The sequence below is a fragment of the Callospermophilus lateralis genome, chromosome 12 (assembly GCF_048772815.1).
Source record: "Callospermophilus lateralis isolate mCalLat2 chromosome 12, mCalLat2.hap1, whole genome shotgun sequence".
NCBI lineage: Eukaryota > Metazoa > Chordata > Mammalia > Rodentia > Sciuridae > Callospermophilus > Callospermophilus lateralis.
The window spans coordinates 61,014,695-61,034,408 of NC_135316.1; the positions used below are offsets into that span (position 1 = coordinate 61,014,695).

Sequence of the window (19,714 nt, forward strand, 5' to 3'; positions counted from 1 at the left end):
TTTGAGGGGGCATATTTCTCTATGGATCTGTGGAATTCAAAATCATAAGTAAGAAAATTCTGATTTCTAGCAAGAAATCAAATAATTGGGTTTTGGCTACTTGTTGGTGGTTGACATGCAGGATTTTACCCTCCTACTATGAGAAAAAGGGGAAAAATTGGCTCCAGAATTTATAAAACAATTTTGACAAGGTTTCATAATTTATTATAAAATTTGAGTTTACCATATTTGAAATACTAAGTAGGGACTGTCAAACATTTTTAAAGCATATGAACGAATAGTGTAAGATTAGTATATAAATAAAAACCTCCTCTAGGGAGACAATCCAATATATGGTGAGAAAGACCCAGTTGGATGGAATTTCACCCCCAAATAAACATGGAAATATTTGAATATAGAAAAAATACTCAAAATAAATTAATCAAAAGTTCTTTATAATTAGAATGCAGCAAGGACTTAACAACTTTCATTATCCCAACTGATGATACACTACAAAGAAACATATTTTACAGTGATTTTATGATCATTTCTCAATTCATATATTTGAAATATTTGTTTTTACAATTGAGAGATAAAGGACAATCTCATATACAAATATATTTTTATTTGGCCACACAAATTATATCTATTACTATTTTGCAAAGACCGATAGCAGTGAATTGGCGTGGTATATTTGGATAAGTAACTTCTACTCAAACACACTAGAATGCAGGTACCCTGGAGTAGCTTTGGTTTGGTATCGTTCTGTGGACCACTTTTATCTGTAACTAGAATCTGGACAATATAGAATATAAGAAAAACAGAAAGTGCTTTGCAAATTTTAAAATTTTCTATTTTTAAAAAAGAGAAAGTGGTGTAGGTGATGTTATATGATAGCACATGTGTCACACATGTGTTATCTCATGAACACACACAAATTCATACACATCTGTCTGTTTAGAATACAGTATACTGGTACTGACATTAGCAAATATAAAAACAACATGGAAATATTAGTTGATTAAATGTCAATAAAACATTAAAATGACCTGAGGGTGTGAAAAGAGCTTTAGTGTGAAAGTAGAACACTGTATCACACTTCTGGGTAGCATTTGTATGGGGAAATACTTTGGCTCATTAGTAGTAATCAAGTTCAAGAAGAGGGTTTTTCCAGTAATGTATGAGGTTAGTTCTTGTTGTCTTTACCTATGGAAAAGCAAAAAAAAAAAAAAAAAAAAAAAAGTTGTAAGACTCAAAAGGCATCAATGAGTTTTGAATAAATAAATCTGGGGTCTAGAGGACTACAAAGTTTTGTTGCTATTCAAAAATTCTATTAAGATTTTATCTACAAATTTCTTACTAGAATTTGAAAACTTTTCCTGTGTTATTTTGAATTGTTACGTAAAATATGGATCTTTTATAATTAATAATATAATGTGGCTTTAAAATACAATTTTTTATATAATTAGGTTTATTTCAATACTTATATGTTGAACACTTATTTTTTTTACCAGAACCTTGTTTAATACTAGAAATGCAAAGGTAAATGAGAAGCTTTGACTTACTGGGAGCTTATAATATAAGGGGGACATAGTTATTATATAACCCTACTCTTATATTTGCTATATGATATAGTATAAGATGTCATATAAAAACAAAGAAAGATTATTGGTATTGAATTTATTCTTAAGAATAAATCTCCTATTTTTTTATTCTTGGAAAAATCTTCAAAACCAAAAATAGTCCAATTGTGAAATTAAAATACACAGAAAATTTGACTACATTTGCCAGGAGAGTTTTATTTCCTCTGGAAAATTTAGTTGACTATAAAAATGGAGTGAAAAGTAATCTTTTTGTGGTTTGGTTTTAAAGCACTTGAGAGGGTAATACCCTGTTGTCCTACTGGAAATTTGTGTGTGAGTATGTGTGTGTGTGTGTGTGTGTGTGTGTATGTTTGTGTGTGAGAGAGATTACAAATTTGTATGAAGTATTAAATAAAGATGTCTATTTTTAAAATGTGGATACTGTTAAAGAACATTCTGAATCTATTATGAAATTTTAATATTCAGTAGATTTATTATATCTTCAAAATGTGTTTATAGTTACCATGATTAACTAACAGTGGCCATTTTATATTAATAATGTTTCTGAGACCAGAAATCTGAGCATCACTCTTGAATTTTCTCTCACCTTCATACTCTGCATCCAATCCATCACAGGCTCATTCCAAGTCTACCTGCATAATAGGATTCAAATCCATTCATTTTTCCTATCCTTCATTGTCTTTTTCCTCAGACTATCATCATTTATCTCTCTCCTAAAATACTGCAATTACCAATATGCAAATGCTTTGGTTTTTCTCTCATCCAATTAATTTTTCCACAGCATAAGGAATTATCTTTCAAAAACAACAATTCTCATCAGGTTACTCCACTGCCTAAAGAACTTTAACGGTATTAATAATATTCGTAGCTTGAAAATTGCTTACAAAGTGAACATAAACTCTCTTACCACAAAAAACGATACTGAGGTAATGCATATGTTAATTAACTAAATTTAATTATTCCACTATGTATATATACTTTTAAACATATGTGAATATGGTAAATATGTAAAATTTTATCTGTCATTCAAAACAAAAACCTTAGCAGATCTACAAAGTTTTAGAAAAATGTCTCAACTTTGTACCAGAGGTTACAAGATCTGCAATGATCAAATCTCTCCTTACCTTCCTAGCTCACCCACTTCTCTGTGCCTTTTCTATTAAGAATTTGTTTAGTTAGGAATTTTCCATGTTCCTAGTTGCTAATTTCACATTATCAGTCTTCTAACAAAAAAGCTAAAATCACTGTCATGTTTTCTATTCATCTCTAGGGTTGGAGCTTAGATGTTACCGTATTTGTCCACCCACAATCCTCTAGATCTGAACTGCTTTTATTACAGTACCTGCCAGACTGTGTGTTGATCTCTTCTTCACTTTCACTCATTACAGTGTAACCTCACTGATGGAAGAAATTCCAAGATCAAGGCCCAGCACAGGTTTTTTATATAACCTAGCTAAAGAGATAATGGACTTTTTATACATGTTTCCTAAAAACAAAATAAAAATATCAAGATTAAATTGATCCAGGAAGTCTCAGCTTAAAAACAGATCTTCTCTACAATATGAGACATACTCTTTTAATTCTTGACTTACCTTTATTTAAAACAGCTTTCAAGAAGACAATTATCAAGTGAGCTGAGAACTTTGAGAAGCCAGCCTGGACTGGAAATGAAAATGTGACTTCTAAGTCCATTAGCTCTTCTGCTAGATTTGCTTTACAGAAAATAAAGACAAATTGAATGTCTAGATATGCTTCTTAAGTCTGCACTCTTCCTTCATTCCATCATCTTAAGGTGGAATTTAATCCTTAGATTACTAGATAGTAATCCAATGATTCAGTTAAATTTGGACTTCTGATTCATAAAAAAGAAAAAAGACTTGTACTGCATCTTCCTATGGATCGACTTTCTGAGCCATGTAAATTATCTTATGACATAGTGACATATTACTACAATGTCTGATCCCCCTGGTAAATTGGGATATGAAAATTTAAGGGGACTGGGATTCTAATTTTGTTTTGAATATTTCTGTACCATAAGATAATAATATGTTTTCCCATTAGAAAAAAAAAAAAAAAACTTACCGCTGGCTAGGGGAGGAGGCATGGGAGACAGTGGAGGATGTGGATGTTCTGTAGCTCTGCATTCCTAAGGCCCTTAGTGCCAGCCCCACAAGCCCATGGAGATTAGGAAGTGGCTGCCTGAATTATTTTCCAAAGGATAAATATTATAAATAATTACATCTAGAAACTAACCAAGAAGATCCTTTTGGTGTTTAGGGGGGAACACAACTTCCATCAATTACCAGGAATGCTGCTGCTCAGATGCCACCTGAAATAAACTCCTCCTCCTTAGGCTTCCTGTAGGTTTTGTGCCATGAAGGGGGAAAATGCAGAGCAAACTCAAACCCAGAACTTATAAAAACAGATAGTCATGGCCTTTAATTGAAAAACTGGAAAAGTGGTAGAAAGGTTCAAAGGACATGAATGTGAAATCACCAAGGTATCCTGTATTCCCCAATCACATCAGTTCTTCAGTGCCTCTCAAGATGGTCCTGTTGTAGGACTTACATGGTTCCTCACAGGCAAGGCAGCAGCTATCCCACCTTACAATTTTGGTTGCTGGGTTTCCTATAAACCCAGACATGTCAAAGCTTTGCACTGGCTCTTGGGACACCACCTTGCTCCTGTGGGATATGGAAAGTGGACGGTGTATGGAAAAAAACATCTGCTTCCAGGAACCTGTCACTAACCTGTGCTGGCTGGGTCCTTACATACATTCCCGTCCTCTGAAAATAAACCATCTGACTATGGAATGGTTAGGGGTTGTGGGTGGCTCACAGGTTTCCCACAAAAAAAGCACATTCACAATCACTGTGAAGTCAGATGGATGGACACATGTATATCTCCTGCAGCAGTGGCTTTGGAGGTGAAGGCTATGAAGCCACACTGTGGGACGTAAGGCAAAGAGTATAATATGTGAGTATAAGCGACTCTCCAGACAGTTGCATCCTGTGTCTTTCTTCTAAGAGCATTGGCCTTAGTGCCTGAGATTAACGTCTCATTGCATGACTCTAAGGTGAATATTGGAACCAAGATAATAGAGCTTGCCTTTTCACCTTGTCTGTAGATGGTTCTGGATCCTTGACTCCCCTGGCTGTTGGTGATCCTGTCTTATTATGTGCAAGATTAAACAGAGGAATTGACTTTCTCAGAGTGGATTACAGCCAAGGGCTGGAACTAAAGGAAGAAGAAGCATTCTGAAGCTGAGAGAGATGCACTGGACAATATTAAACTATGACTGCTTCTTTCTATGATTTTGTGTTTTTTTATGTTATATTGGTTTAAGGGGATGAAAAGTAGGCTGGTGTTCTTTACTTACATTTACTTAGAAGGTATGTCAGTGTTTGATATCAATTTAAGTTCAGTGGTTCAGAATCAGTTATATATTTTAGAAACATGGACTAAACATAAAGTTTGTAATTAAGTTAAATTCAAATGCAAAGTTTTAGTGAGTTTTTGGACCTACTCTTCAAAAAAGAAGATATTTTACTCAAAATGATGATCTGGAGGTGTAGGAATTATGGGCCTGTGTCTGTGAAAGAAGAAGCAGAGAGCTTGATTCCATCCAACTAATCTTTTCCATGACTCTCAAAAAAAAAAAAAAAATAGAAAAGAAAAAGAAAAAGAAAAGAAAGAGGAAGGAAAGGAGAAAGAAAAAGTAGCAGATCAGAGTCTGCTTTGGTTGCCTCAAAAATAATCAAGATGGGAAAGAACAGCTTGGCTCCATAGAGAAAATGGATCATCTACCATCGATTAAGCTCTGGGCACTGTTCCTCAGCAATGCAAAGAATCAAAGCTATAGCAAGAAAGCAAAATCCTTGAAATCTACCCAGAGCAGTAGAGGGGAGGTAGTAAATCCCAGCCTGTGTACGTTCCTTCCTAGAACAGTGCTGATGAGGTGGCATAAAAACAGCCACTGAGATGGCTTCAAGTGGCTGACCAGAATGAGGATATTGCCCAGATTATAAGAGTTATCATATTTTTTCCTGGGTAAGAAAATAGAGAGGTTCACAGATTAAGGCTGAAAAAAAATTCATTTACAATTTGAATATTTGTATTTAGTTTACATTAATAAAATTTCATATACATGTATGTACATATACAAAAAAGAAATGATTATTACTTTGACTTCCTTAATTTTATTTCCTCAACTTAAATCTGAAATATTAAAGAGAAAAACTTTAATGTTTTATTTTCCATGCCTTAAACATAGATATTTGCTTTGATAAATTTTTGAGGGTAACCCAGATTTTGGACTTAAATTGTTATCAGTAAGCAAGAAGTGGACCCAATATATTAATTCAAGGATCAACACCACCTTTCCCCCCAAAAAAATCATAATAAATGTTATCCAATATTAGAAATCTCTATAGAGGTATAGCCCCTAATCTTGACCTGAAAGCTGAACAGAAATGCATGCCTGTGATTTTTAAGTCACCAGCACCTCATTTGTTCATCTTATACCCCTGCACTCAGCCTTTTAAAATGTTTAAATTTTTCTCTCTTTTGTCTTGGATCATCTGCATCTTTTTCTACTTCAAAACATAATAAAATTTACTGATATTAGAGACAATAAATGTGGTTTTTGCTCAACTTACTATAATTTGCTGAATGTAGTACTTCTTTGTGATAGCACAAATTATATGGTGCGTATGAGAGGGACTAAGTGCTCATTGTCAAGGAAGTCTGTGAAGGCATAGTAGGGAAAATGAAGCTATGTTTCTTGGCTAAATTACCGAAGCTAAGAATTAACCATTAATGGCAAATTGACAGACAAGAAAATATCTTGAAAATGCAAGAATTGTTGCCTCTGCCACTTTGAAAATGGATCAGCTCTTAGAATTCAGTAGATCTAATGATAATGTAATTCATAGCCTTGTGTAATTTTGAGTTGAATTTATAATACTTCCAAGACTTTTTGCAATATAAGGAGTTGTAGCACCCAAATCACGTTTTCTCCCAAGGATTGCTTTTAGCATGTGATTAACCTCCCAAATGATAACTTATTTCCAAAAGTCCTCTTAGGAGGTCACACTTTGGGAACAGCAAATAGAATATAATCGCTGACATTAGTCACCAGCTACCATCACTGCTATTTGTTTGTCACATAATGGTTCGTTATTTTATAATTTATATAACTGGTGATCATTAGCATACAGGTTTACAGTACTTGATGTAATGGAAGGAGAAAGAGCAAGTGAGTAAAACTAATTTACTTACAGAATGGCAACTTAAGGAAATGTATTTTGAAGGAATGACATTTCCTTGAACTCATCTTTTTATAAGTTCCATTTTTAAGGTCCTTTGTAAAGGGACCTCAGTGTTCCAGTAAAATTGCTAGAGTGGTAAATTTTCCATCAGATGTGTTTTATTCAATCTTCTACTTAAGGAATAAGTATAATAATCACATTAATAATATGTTGCTATCAAAATTTTACCACAGTTTCTCCTAAGAGCTCATAGTATACTGTGTAACCACAGTATATTGTTAAAAAATATCCTTTTGAAACACTGCATGTGTATCAGAATGTACTGTGGTTTTATGATTCTTGAAGAGAATGGGAAATCTAAGCTTTTTTATTGGTTTTCCTATTAGTTAATTACAAAGTTTCCTGGGATCAAGAATAGGTGACCTGTAAACTTTAATCACTACAACTTTGATAAAAAATTTTTTGCAAACTGTCACAATTCATTCAATTTTGTGAGACTCATGCTTTCCTCTCCAAAAGTAGTTTTGCCCAAATTACAAAAAGAAACAGTGACATAATAAGAACACCATATCTATAGCTGTGAATCACAGCTTGTCTACCAGATGTGTCAGACTGGTAGAAGAGTAAGGGCTGTAGTAATTGATATTATTTTAGATAAGCCACCTGCTATATTAGAGCATATGTAAATATGTATTCTCATGAGTGACTTAATTGAGTCTAAGGAGTTCTGACCTCCTCTGAAAGAAAGTTACATAAATACAAGACACTCGTCACCATCACTGGGAAATTATATATGAGTCAAGTCAGAGAATCATTAGATGGGCTAAGTTGAGGTCACTTGAATGATGATTTGGCATGATTTTTAAGTATGCTGGTTTTGATTATGCTGTTATCCTTTCTCTAACCTTATAGCAATTGAGTTGTTATATTTTATTTAACATTTTAATATTATATGGTGAGTCAATCTTTTGTATCCATATTACAGAAAACAAATAAGGCTTTTGAACTAGAAAAATTTGCAAAATTTTGCAATATAATCACTAGTTAGTTTGAATCTTGAAAGAAGTAGATATAATGTGGTGCTATTTCTCTTATTACTTACGTTATAGTTCACTCAATGAAGAGCATAGGATATAATAGAATGAGCACAGAAATTTATCCTAGTCTCCATTGTTCAACTTATTATCTCTGAGACTTTAGAGACTTACCCTGATACTTGTCATACCTATCATCAAACTGCAAAAGAAATATTTCCCCTTGTTTTTTATAATTAGTCATAGACTTACATATCAAGATGCATATTGAAATGGATTTGTGAGAAAATAAGACTGCTATAAACAATCAAGTATAGATTTTGTGTGGTCATTCATTCCCATTTCTCTGAGATAAATGCCCAAGAATGCAAATACTGACTTATATAGTAGTTATACATATACTTTTTAAATAAACTACCAAATTCTTTTGGGGGGCAGTTATATCATTTTATGTTCTCACCAGCAATATATGTGTCAATATATGTATAGGTGACTGACTTTCTCAGCATCCTCACCAGCATTTGGCATTGTAACTATGTTTCATTTTATTCAGTCTTATATATGTGTAGTAATAGATCATTATGATTTTAGTAATGTCCCATTATGATTTTCATTTACATTTTCTTAGTGACTAGTGATTTTATATATTTCTGTCTGCTTAGTTGATATCTTTATATCCTTCAGTGAAATGTCTTTACATTTCCGTTGCACATTTCTAACTGTTGAGTCTTAAGTATTCTGCATTTACTCCAGATGTAAAGTCTCTGTCAGACACACAAAATTTACTAATATGTTTTTTTTCCAGTTTCTTATTTGTAATCTTCTTAACAGTTTACTTTTCAATTTTGATTAAGTCCAGGTAACAAATTATTTTTCTCTTTTGTGTTACAAGTTATGTCCAGCCTAAGAACACAATGCACAGCCCTAGGTAGAAAATATTTTCTCACCTTTTCCTTAGACAGTATAACTTTATATTCAAATTTAAGTAATTCATTTTGAATTACTTTCTGTATAAGATGTGAAGCTTTTTGTTGAGGTTTATCTTTTGAAGGGTATGAGTGTCCAATTACTCCTCTGTGATGACTAATGGCACATTTTGCCTAGAATATTCAGGTTTTGAAAAAGCTGGTATTCTTCAATTGAAATGCTTTTGTTCCTTTGGCAAAAATTATGGGCATATTCATTGTGGTTATTTCTGGGCTTGTTACTTTTTTCCATTAATGTGATAGTGTGGTCTCTGTTAGTACCACACTATCCTGTATACAGCATATATATAGTATCCTTAAACATTCAGAAGAGTGACTAATCTCAGTTTATTATTTTTCAAAACTGCTTTGATTATTTTAAGACCTTTTCCTTTTCCTATAAGTCTTAAAATAACCTTGTATATGCATTCAAAAGCTCATGCTAAGATTTTGATAGAAATAGGAGAACATATTCTCTTATTATTTTGAGTCTTCCAGTCAGTGGGCATTACACAACTTTCCAACTTTTGAGGTATTGTTTGATTTCTTTTAGCAGCATATTCTCCTTCTAGTTTTCAGAGGACAAACTTTCAGTCTTTCATCATGTATGATCATAGCTGCACATTTTATCTTTTTAGTAAATCTTCTATTTCAACCTGATGATGTCCCTCTCTATTTCCAGCATAGTAAGAATCTTTATCTTGAATGGATATTGCATTTCCAGAGATTTTTCTGAATCAGTTAGCACGGTTATATGTCTTTAGCCTGATGATGGTAGATTACATCAACTGATATTTATATACTACATTCCAGGAATAAATTTTGTCATAATATATTATTACATTTATATATTAGTAAATTAATATTTTAAGATTCTTTCATCAAGTTTACTAGATATATTGGTCTTTAGTTTTCTTTTGTAAAGCTGTCAGTCTATTTTGGTATTGGGATTACACTGATATCATGAGTTGAAAAGTGTTCTTTCCTCTCATTCTGGATAATCTTGCATAAAATTGGTGTTAATTATTTTACAGTGTTCAGTAAAATCCACAGTGAAACCATATGGTCTTCGACTTTTCTCTTCTCAGTAGCTTTTAAAATACAAATTACATTTCTTAAATGGTTACATGCCATTCTGTTTATATTGTTTATATATTTCATTTGATCTTAGTTTTGGTAGCTTGTTGCACTCAAGAAATTGATCTGCTTCTTCTATTTTGTTGAATCTCTAAGTGTACATTCTTTGGGGTAATTTCTTTTCATTCTTGTAAAAGTTGTAAACTTCATGATATCTTATAGTGATAACTTATTTTTTTGTTTTTTGTTTTTATGAGTTTTCTTACTGTTTCAGCTTCATTCCATAGATATTGAATGTGTTTTCATTTCATTTTGTTCTAAATATTTTTAAATGTTCTTTGACATTTTCTTTTTGACCCTTGGATTCTTTGGAAATATGTTGCTTCATTTTCAAGCGTTTGGAAATTTGCCTAATGGCTTTCTATTATTGATTTGTAGTTTAATCCATTATAATCAGGAAACATATTCGGTCTCTGTATGACTTTAATTATTTAATTTTACCATTTATTTTCTGATGCAGGATATTATCTCTCTTAGTGAATGTTTCACAGGCACTTGAAAAGAATGTGTATTCAGTTGTTCTTGAGTGTAGATTTTATAAATGTCAAATCAATCTGGTTAGTTGAAGGTGTTGTTGAGTATCCCCTAACTGAGTTTCTGTCTAGTAGTTTTATTAATTTTTGAGAGTTGGGTACAGAAGTACCCAAGTGAGCATAGACTGGTATATTTACCTTTTCATTTATGATAGTTTTTATTTAAGATGCTTAAAGTTCTTTTGTTTAGCACCCACTATTTAGGATTGCTATACCTTCTTGATATATTGACTGTTAGTATGACTGTTGTAGCAATTATCTCTGCATTGAAGTCCATTTTCATTTTTAATAATAGAGTTACTATCATTTTTATAAATGTTTTTGCATGATAAATATTTTTGGCACCTATTTAGTTTTAATCTATCGATGTTAATAAATTTGACGCGATTTTCTTGTAGACAGCTTATTGTCAAGAGTTATTTTTTTTCTTTGAATCTAACCAGAAAAATCTCTATTTTTTGTCTGGTACCTTTAGACCATTCACTTTTAAAGTAAATACTGATATCTGATGACTTTCCTCTTCAATACTATCATTATTTTTTTTTTTCTGTTTCTTCAGCTTCCTTTGTGTTTTAGTTAGCTTTGCATTACTGGGACCACCACATCTGGCAAGAGCAAGTTAGAAAAAAATTGGTTTTGGCTCATGGTTTTCAAAGTTCAATCTATTGTTGGTTAACTCCATAGTTCGGAACCCAATGTGAAGCTGAACATCAAGGCAGAAAAACATGGCAGAGGAAGGCAGCTTAGGTCATGATAACCTGAAAGGAGGTAGCAAGGAAATGTAAACCCCAAACACACCCCCTCTGATCTACTTCCTCCTGCTACACTCTATGTGCCCATAGTTACCAATGAGTTCATCAATTCAAGTGGATTAATCTGTTGATCTGTCTACACATCTCATAATCTAATCATTTCACCTCTTAACATTCTTGCATTGTCTCATACATGAGATTTGGGGTGCCACTACATATCCAAAACATAATACTTCAATTTTTAGAGGCTGATTCATAGTGGGGTAGAGAGGGGGAGCATGGGAGGAATAGAGGAACTCTGAATAAGGCAGAGGGGTGGGAGGAGAAGGGAGGTGGCAGGGGGTTAGAAATGATGGTGGGATGTGATGGACATCATTATCCAAAGTACATTTATGGAGATACAAATTGATGTGGCTATACTTTGTATAGAACCAGAGATATGAAAATTGTGTCCTATATGTGTAATATGAGTTGTAATGCATTCCACTGTCACATGCATAAAAAAATTTAAAAACATTCAGATTTTTATGCCTTCAATTCCTGTTGGTTACTTGATTTTCTTTAGAACTTCATTTGATTCAATTATAATAACTTTGGTATATTGATTTATGTTTTCTTAGCAATTTTTCTAGATAGTATGATATATATATATATATATATATATATATATATATATAGGTAATTTATCACTTTCTAACACCATTGATAAGGAAACCTCATTTTAATTTGGGTGACTTTACTATCATTACTTCTAAATGTCAAAATATTTTCTCCATATACATTGAGCACATTAGAATTTGCTAATTTCTTTTTGCTTTAGTCATAAAATATAATTTAAAGAAATTGATGATTTGAAAGACTATATGCTACATTTCATTTCTATTTTTACTCATTTCATTGTGGTTCAGTACATGGGACTGTTAAAGCTGCTCTGAAAGTGAACCAATAAACCAATATCTTTTTTTTTTTTTTTTTTTTTTTTTTTTTGTGAATTAGGTGGTGTTTTTTTACATTCCCAATCCTTTAAGTAAAGAGAGTAGGCCTTTCTTGTTTGTTCTATCTATCTATTTATTTGTTTATTTACTTTTTTGTTCCTAATGTTGGTTCCAGATTATAGAACACACTCCAGTGAGCAGTTCAGGATATTTGGGGCATAAAAAGAAAACTGAAGGAACAAAACTGCTTATTATTCCTTAAGGGTTAATTTTCTTAGCCAATCCTTGTTCTTTCCAGCTTTTAAGGTTTATTAGCCATTATGGGTTAAATGATTTATATGGTATTCAACTGTATTTAGAAGAGAAAAAAAAAAAAGATTCTTTACTATGTTGGTCTGTAACTAGATTCATCATCTGCTTTTGTAAGTATATTTAAATAAAGTGCTGGTGCTTGTGCGTTCTCTCTCTCTCTCTGTCTCTCTCTCTCTCTCTCATTCTCTCCTTCCTGGTGTCATGTCCTAGGCTAATTTCCTCTGCCACACCCTTCCACCATGATGTTTTGCCATACCTCAGGCCCAGAGCAATGGAGTCAGTCATCTATGGGCTGAGACCTATGAAACCTTGAGCCCCAAATTAACGTTCCCTTCTCTACGTTGTTCTTCTCAGGTCCTTTTGTTAAGACAAAGAAACACAGGGTTCTCTCTCTCTCTCTCCCCCACGCCACCTTTCTGATTCCTTTTGTCATGTTCTGAGCTGCTTTCCTCTGGCATACCATTTTGCCATAATGTCCTGCCTCACCTTGGCCCAGAGCTATGGAATTGGCCATCTAAGAAGTGAGACATCTGAAAGCATTAGCCCCAAATAAACTTTTCTTCCTACTCAAATAAATAAAAGCTTAAATGACACTTGTTCCACTTGCTTACAAATTTTCTACAACCATTGTTGCACTATAAGAACAGAGTTGAACAGTTAGTAAAAGAACCATACGGTGTGCAAAACCTGAAATATGTGCTATCCAGATTTTACATGAAGAGTTTTCTGGCCTTTTTTTTTTGAGCACACAAGTGTGAGGGCAGAAGGTAGGCCAAACTTAATGCTCAAATAATTAGAATGAATAAATATTTGACAAATAGTGAGAATTTGATAAGGAAAGAGCAATCACTGGTAGATCAATGAGGTATATTGGCTTATTTGTTAATTTTGGGATACACAATGTAAAACCCCATCATAATCTCATGGTAAACATTAAAGCTTACATTGCTCACTAAAAATTACTCAAAAAAAAATAATACAACGTATAGTATATTGACTTTTAAAACATTCAGGAACACCAGTCCATTCACTTTTGTTTTTATTGATTGGTTTGTGATACTGTGTGTTATGTGTGTTTGTTTGTCTGTTTTGTTTATTTATTTATTTTTGCCTTAAAATTATAATTTTATCCTAGGTAAAAGAACACTTTGTGGATTTCTATAATAATAAGCTCATGAGACTATAATAATAAGCTCATTACCTAAATTATAGGTAATAAAAGGATAAATTGACACAGATAATATTTAAATCATATTTATTTTCACAGGTCAATCTTATGATGAAATACTGAATATATAATACATATGAACTTGTAAAATGAAGTTTGGTGAATAAAATGGTTCTTTATATAAAATTCCAATTCCTAGTGAATTTGCTTGAAAAAGAGTTCTACTGATTTTTAAAATATATTGATATTCAGAATGAATAAATGTGATGGTATCAAACTAAAAGGCTTCTTTACAGCAAATGAAACAATCAAGAGCTCAAAGAGAGTACTTACAGAATGGAAGAAATCCTTTGCCACCGGCACCTCAGGTAGAGCATTAATCTCAAGGATATAAAACAACTCAAAAAAATTAGTGCCAAAAAATAAATATCAATAAATGGGCAAAGAAATTGAACAGTGAACAGACACTTAAAGAAAAATAATATGAATTGTCAACAAATATATGAAAAAATGTTCAACATCTCTACCAATTAGAGAAATGCAAATAAAAACTACACTGATATTTCATCTCACTCCAATCAGAATGGCCACAATACAGTTGACAATAAATGTTGGCGAGGATATGGGAAAAGAGTACTTTCATATATTGCTGACAGAATTACAAATTAGGCAACCACTCTGGAAAGCAGTATGGAGATTCCTCAGAAAACTTGGAAAAGAAACAACATTTGACCCAGTTATCTGATTCCTTGGTATATACACAGGACTTAAAAACAGTATACTACAGTAATGCAGCCACATCAATGTTTATAGCAGTTCAATTCACAATAGCTAAGCTATGGAACCAACCTAGATGCTCCTCAACAGATGAATGGGTAAAGAAAATGTGTATATATACACAAATGAATATTAATCAGCTATAAAAAAGAATGACTTTTTGACTTTTGTTGGAAATTGGATGGACCTGGAGAATATCATGCCAAGTGAAATAAGCCAATCTCCAAAAAATCCAAAGGTCGAACGTTCTTTCTGATATGTGGATGCTAACGCACAACAAGGGAGAGAGGGAAAGAATAGAAGTTCAGTAGATTAGACAAGGGGAAATGAAGGAAAGGTATGGGGTAGGAATAGAAAAGACAGTGGGATGATTCCGACATAACTTTTCTATGTACGTATATGAAAATACCACACTGATTTCTACATTATGTACAACCACAAGACCAGATCCTAGTTAGATGTACTCCATGTTTATATAAATAAGTCAAATTATACTCCACAATAATGTATAACTAAAAATAAAAAACATTTTCAAAAATATTGATTTTTCAATAGGTATAATTTTTACCTAAAAATATTGCCACAAATACTGGTTATATGACTTTTGAAAATCAAATCGTTTTGGTTTACCTTGTGAGCCAAGATAGGAGAGTCCATGCTCAAAAGTGGACATTGAAATAGTTTATATTGAAATTGTATGTATAAAGCCAATCATGTAAGGTTACTTTGGTATTAAATAAGAAGATAGAGGATGATCATAATTCTTTTATTTCCCCAGAGTAATAGATGCATTCTTACAACTGTTTCACAGACATACGCATATTCCCAGAAACTTGTCAAGGATTGACATGCTCATTTCAGCCTTTTCCCAGATGGTTTTGTGTGGGGGCTACTAGGGAAAGAACCCAAGGAGCTGGGTTTACCACTGAGCTACATCTCCAGTCCTTTTTTTTTTTTTTTTTTCTGGAGACAGGATCTAAGTTGTCCATGTCAGCTTGGAACTTGTGATCTTCATGCTTTAGCCTCCTGAGTCTCTGGGATTATAGGTATGTGCCACCATGGCCAGTTCTAGATCATCTTTTATCACCCACCATCTCTAAGAGGAAACAATCGTTCGATTTATCAAATATACCATAGGATCTTCAAGGGCAGCCCTGTCTCTCCATGTTGTTTTGCAGTACTGGGATTGATCCCAAAGGTATTCTACCACAGAGCTACACTCTTAGCCATCTTAGGGCATCTTCCCCACTTTTGCCGTTTTATTTGAATATTTTGAATGCAGATCATAAAGTCCAAAGCATGTCAGTCATTTATGGGTGGGAGTGTTACCTGCAGACCAACCAGGGCGCCCGCCTGGATCTCAGCTGGACAGATTCTGCTGCTCATCTTCATAGGAAATAAGCAAATGATGTTTTTAAAAAAATAATCACTTGCTTTTTAATTAAGCAGGCAGGCAGGCGAATCCTGGCTGAACTGAAGACCACTGGAATCCTAGGGCCCCAGCATAGACAACCCCCAGTCTTCCCTTTAGGATCCTTCCACAACCCACAGCATATGGCCTTCCCTTGTGACCGTGAAGTACCAATAAAAGAATGAAGATACAGGAGGGGGTACTGGGCTAGGTGCCACATACCTATTATCCTAGTAACTCAGGAGGCTGAGGCAGGAGGATTGCAGCTCAAAGGCAACCTCGGTAATTTAGTGAGACCCTCTCAAGACAGAAAAAGGACTAAGGGTGTAGCTCTGTGATAGATCATAATTCTTTATAAAATAATTCTATATAAGGTGTCAATTACTTGAGAAAATGAAGTGATAATAGGATATAATCAAAACAGAGAAAAAAATCAGAAAACATGCAGTGAAATGAAGGAAAAGAAATATATAGAGCACAATATATTTTTTTTATATAGAAATGGTTATAGAAGTGGTTACCAGAATGCCTGATGTTTATTCTTTGAGGAGTGATCATGATAAAATAGATCTATTTTATCTATTTTTCTCTTGTATAATCCATTATTTTTTCTTAGTGATAATGTCTTTTTTAAAAAAACATAATTTGGTTCATCTCAATCCTTAGTATTTCTCCTTCTCGATCCTATGGATCCCCTTGTGTTTCAGAAAAAAAGCCATACTAAAGACAATTTTGATAGCTAAACAAGAAATATGGAATTGAAAGTGTTCATATACAACAGTGTTTCCCATGAGAAAATTTTTTTTCCTTAACAGAGAAATATTCACATTTACTTAATGATGTTAAATCATATTTTTCTAAGTGTTGGAAAAACTGTTGATTAGCATAACTGGGAAGAAGCATCCAGTTTAATAGATGGAGATCAAAGTGAAGGGAGGAAAACAGCCAGAATCTTGTGAAGGAAAGAACTAGGCTGATGCTAGAATGCTTTCTTTTCTTGTTTTAAAAGCAAACACAGAATTATTTAAGTAATATGTATTCACTGGAGAAAATAGAAAATGCAGAAGAAAAGGATGATAATAAAATTAACATTGCATTACCTAAAGATAATTACTGTTCATAATTTAAGTATGTGCATCTAGAGTATTCCCTACATGAAATGTATATTCATACACAGTAATATCTTCAATATTGCAAAATTGAAATTATCTGCCACCTTATTTTTGCGACCTGATATGTTTTTTTTCTCTCAAACATCACAACACTATTTCTATGTAAATAATTGCAAATATATAATATCACTCTTAATGGTTCAAGGCACTTAGCATTAAATGTTTAACGGTTTACTCACAAACCTTTTAATTTTGGTATTGAATCTTTTTCAGAAACTATATTAAATAAATGCAAGAGAATCAACCATCTTAGAATTTAAGAGAGAAAAGAAAGGAGGATCATTGAGATCACAACTTGCGCTATGGATGGAATGAGCACAGTTACCTTTTCAGCCTCATTCCAAACACAGTAAATGATAAATAATAGATCTATGTTTATCTATACTATTATTTTGACATTAATTCCTATCTATACCACGGGAACTGGTAAAAGATCTATCTAGAGTACAATAGTAAATATATAGTGAATATGAATTGATAAAATAAACATGAAAATATGGTGTTAGAATACAAAAAGTCTGTCTCTATTTTTCTATTTTTCTTCTCTCATTAATCTGTCTCTCATAATCATCAGCTTTCATCATTGTTTGTGTGCTACCTTTGAATTTCAGGTTGGATCATTTCAATAAAACTTCTAGAAAGGGAACAATTAGTTTTAAAATAATATAGTCTTTGAACAGCTTATCTGTGTAAAAGGAATTTCTTTCCAGATCACTAACACTTTGTACTGTAACAATTATTCAACTGCCTGCAGACCCCTCATTCATTGGCCTTTCTTGTACTATTAATTATTTATTCTTTCCATCATTTCTCACCTTGTCAGCTTATATTTTGTAGTACAATGTTAATATGATTTCCTTCCATACATTTCAACTCCCTTTCCTTTATTTCTTCTCTTATACTATAAACAAAACAGCCTTTTTTTTTTTTTTTTTTTTGGTACCTGGGATTGAAAACAGGAGCACTCTACCACTGAACCACATCTCCAGCCCTATTTTGTATTCTATTTAGAGACAGGATCTCACTGAGATGCTTAGTGACTCACTTTTGCTGAGGCTGTCTTTGAACTGGAGATCCCTCTGTCCCAGTCTCCTGAGCCGTTGGGATTATAGGCATGTGCCACTGCGCCTGGCAACACTTAGCCTTTTGAAACCAATTATTTTTCTCTGTAGGAATTCATCTCAATATTTGAATATTTGGGTAAGTTAAATACTGATTAAACAAAATAAATGCATGATATCATACATGAATTGGTCAAATGGTCAATATCATGAACTCCTATTAAGATTACAAAATAATTTCACCTAATATTCAAGTTGATTTCAACCTTTCTTTTTGCCTCCTTTCATCTCATATCCTTGCCTTATATTTCTCTTAAGAAATAGAAACTTTATTTCAGTTTTCCCAGAAAACCTTGCATCATCTTGTACCATATTGTCTCCCTGACTTTCAGTTACAAGGAAAATAATAACCTTCATTCTATCACAGGTCAGTTCTCTACTTATGCTTAAATTCCTTTCTAAAGAATATTTTACACAGATTTCATTCACTCTTTTATCCAGATCCCAGTTTTTCTTGCTCTGATAGTCATCCCATAAATACAGAAATTAATTATGATAACTCTTAATGTAAAAATTTACAGTGGACTCACAATCTCTTCTAGTTACCAGCCCTCCCTACTGAAAAGTCTTGTAATTGTCTGTCATTTCCAACTACTTACTTTTCTTATCCCTTTCCTTAACCACTATAAAACCAAGCTTCTATCCATGTCACTGACTTAAGGTTCTTCCTGTCAAAGATATCAATCATCTTCCCAGTCCTTTTTACAACCTCTACATCAGTGCTATTCAAAACATGGGACAAGGCACAGCAAAATCCACAATGTAAGAACAACTTCAGTTGATCTTCTCTGTTATTATTCATCCCTTATTAAAAGAGGCACTCAGGTGCTCAATCCAAAATCTGAAGTCATCCTTGATTTCTCCCTTTGCTAAATACTCACACTTGTTCTTTCAGCAAATCAATTTTGTCTGACATGTTTCTTGTAAAAAACATTTTCTCTCATGCAGACTACTACAGTGACATTATACAAATTGTTCTATATCCTCTCTTTTACCACCAGAGTACATTGTATTAATAGCAACTAGAGTAATACTTTAAATGTAAATCAGATCACAATACTCCTCTACTAAAAATCCTTCAGTATCTTCTTATTGATCTTAGAATAAATTCAAACTTTCTATTTTGGTCAGTGTACATGACCTGATACTCATGTAAAGTTGAATTTGTTGTTGTTGTTGTTTTGTTTTATTTTATTTTTTAAATACAATTACTCCTTTTCTTTTCAGATAATAAATTTATTCTACATATGTTAGCCACATTGATACCTTTTTTAAAAAAGGTATCAATAAAATTAATAAATAAAAATAAAATAAATAAAAATAAAATTTACTGTGTATATTTAAGATACGCAACATGAAGTTATGGGACAAATATAGATCATGAAAACCTTGCTTTAGTAAAACAATTTAACAAACACATCATCTTACCTAGTTACCTTTATTTTTATAATAAGGAAGCCAGACTCGGTGGTACACTCCTCTAATTTCAGCAATTTGGGAGACTAAGGCAGGAGGATAGCAAGTTCAAAGCCAGTCTCAGCAAA

The 19,714-nt window shown here is 32.9% G+C and overlaps 1 pseudogene; it reads left to right on the plus strand.

The window, feature by feature from the left end:
* The first annotated feature begins 4,017 nt into the window (after positions 1–4,017).
* On the plus strand, positions 4,018–4,844 carry LOC143411868 (WD repeat-containing protein 31 pseudogene; annotated as a pseudogene).
* Positions 4,845–19,714: the final 14,870 nt, after the last annotated feature.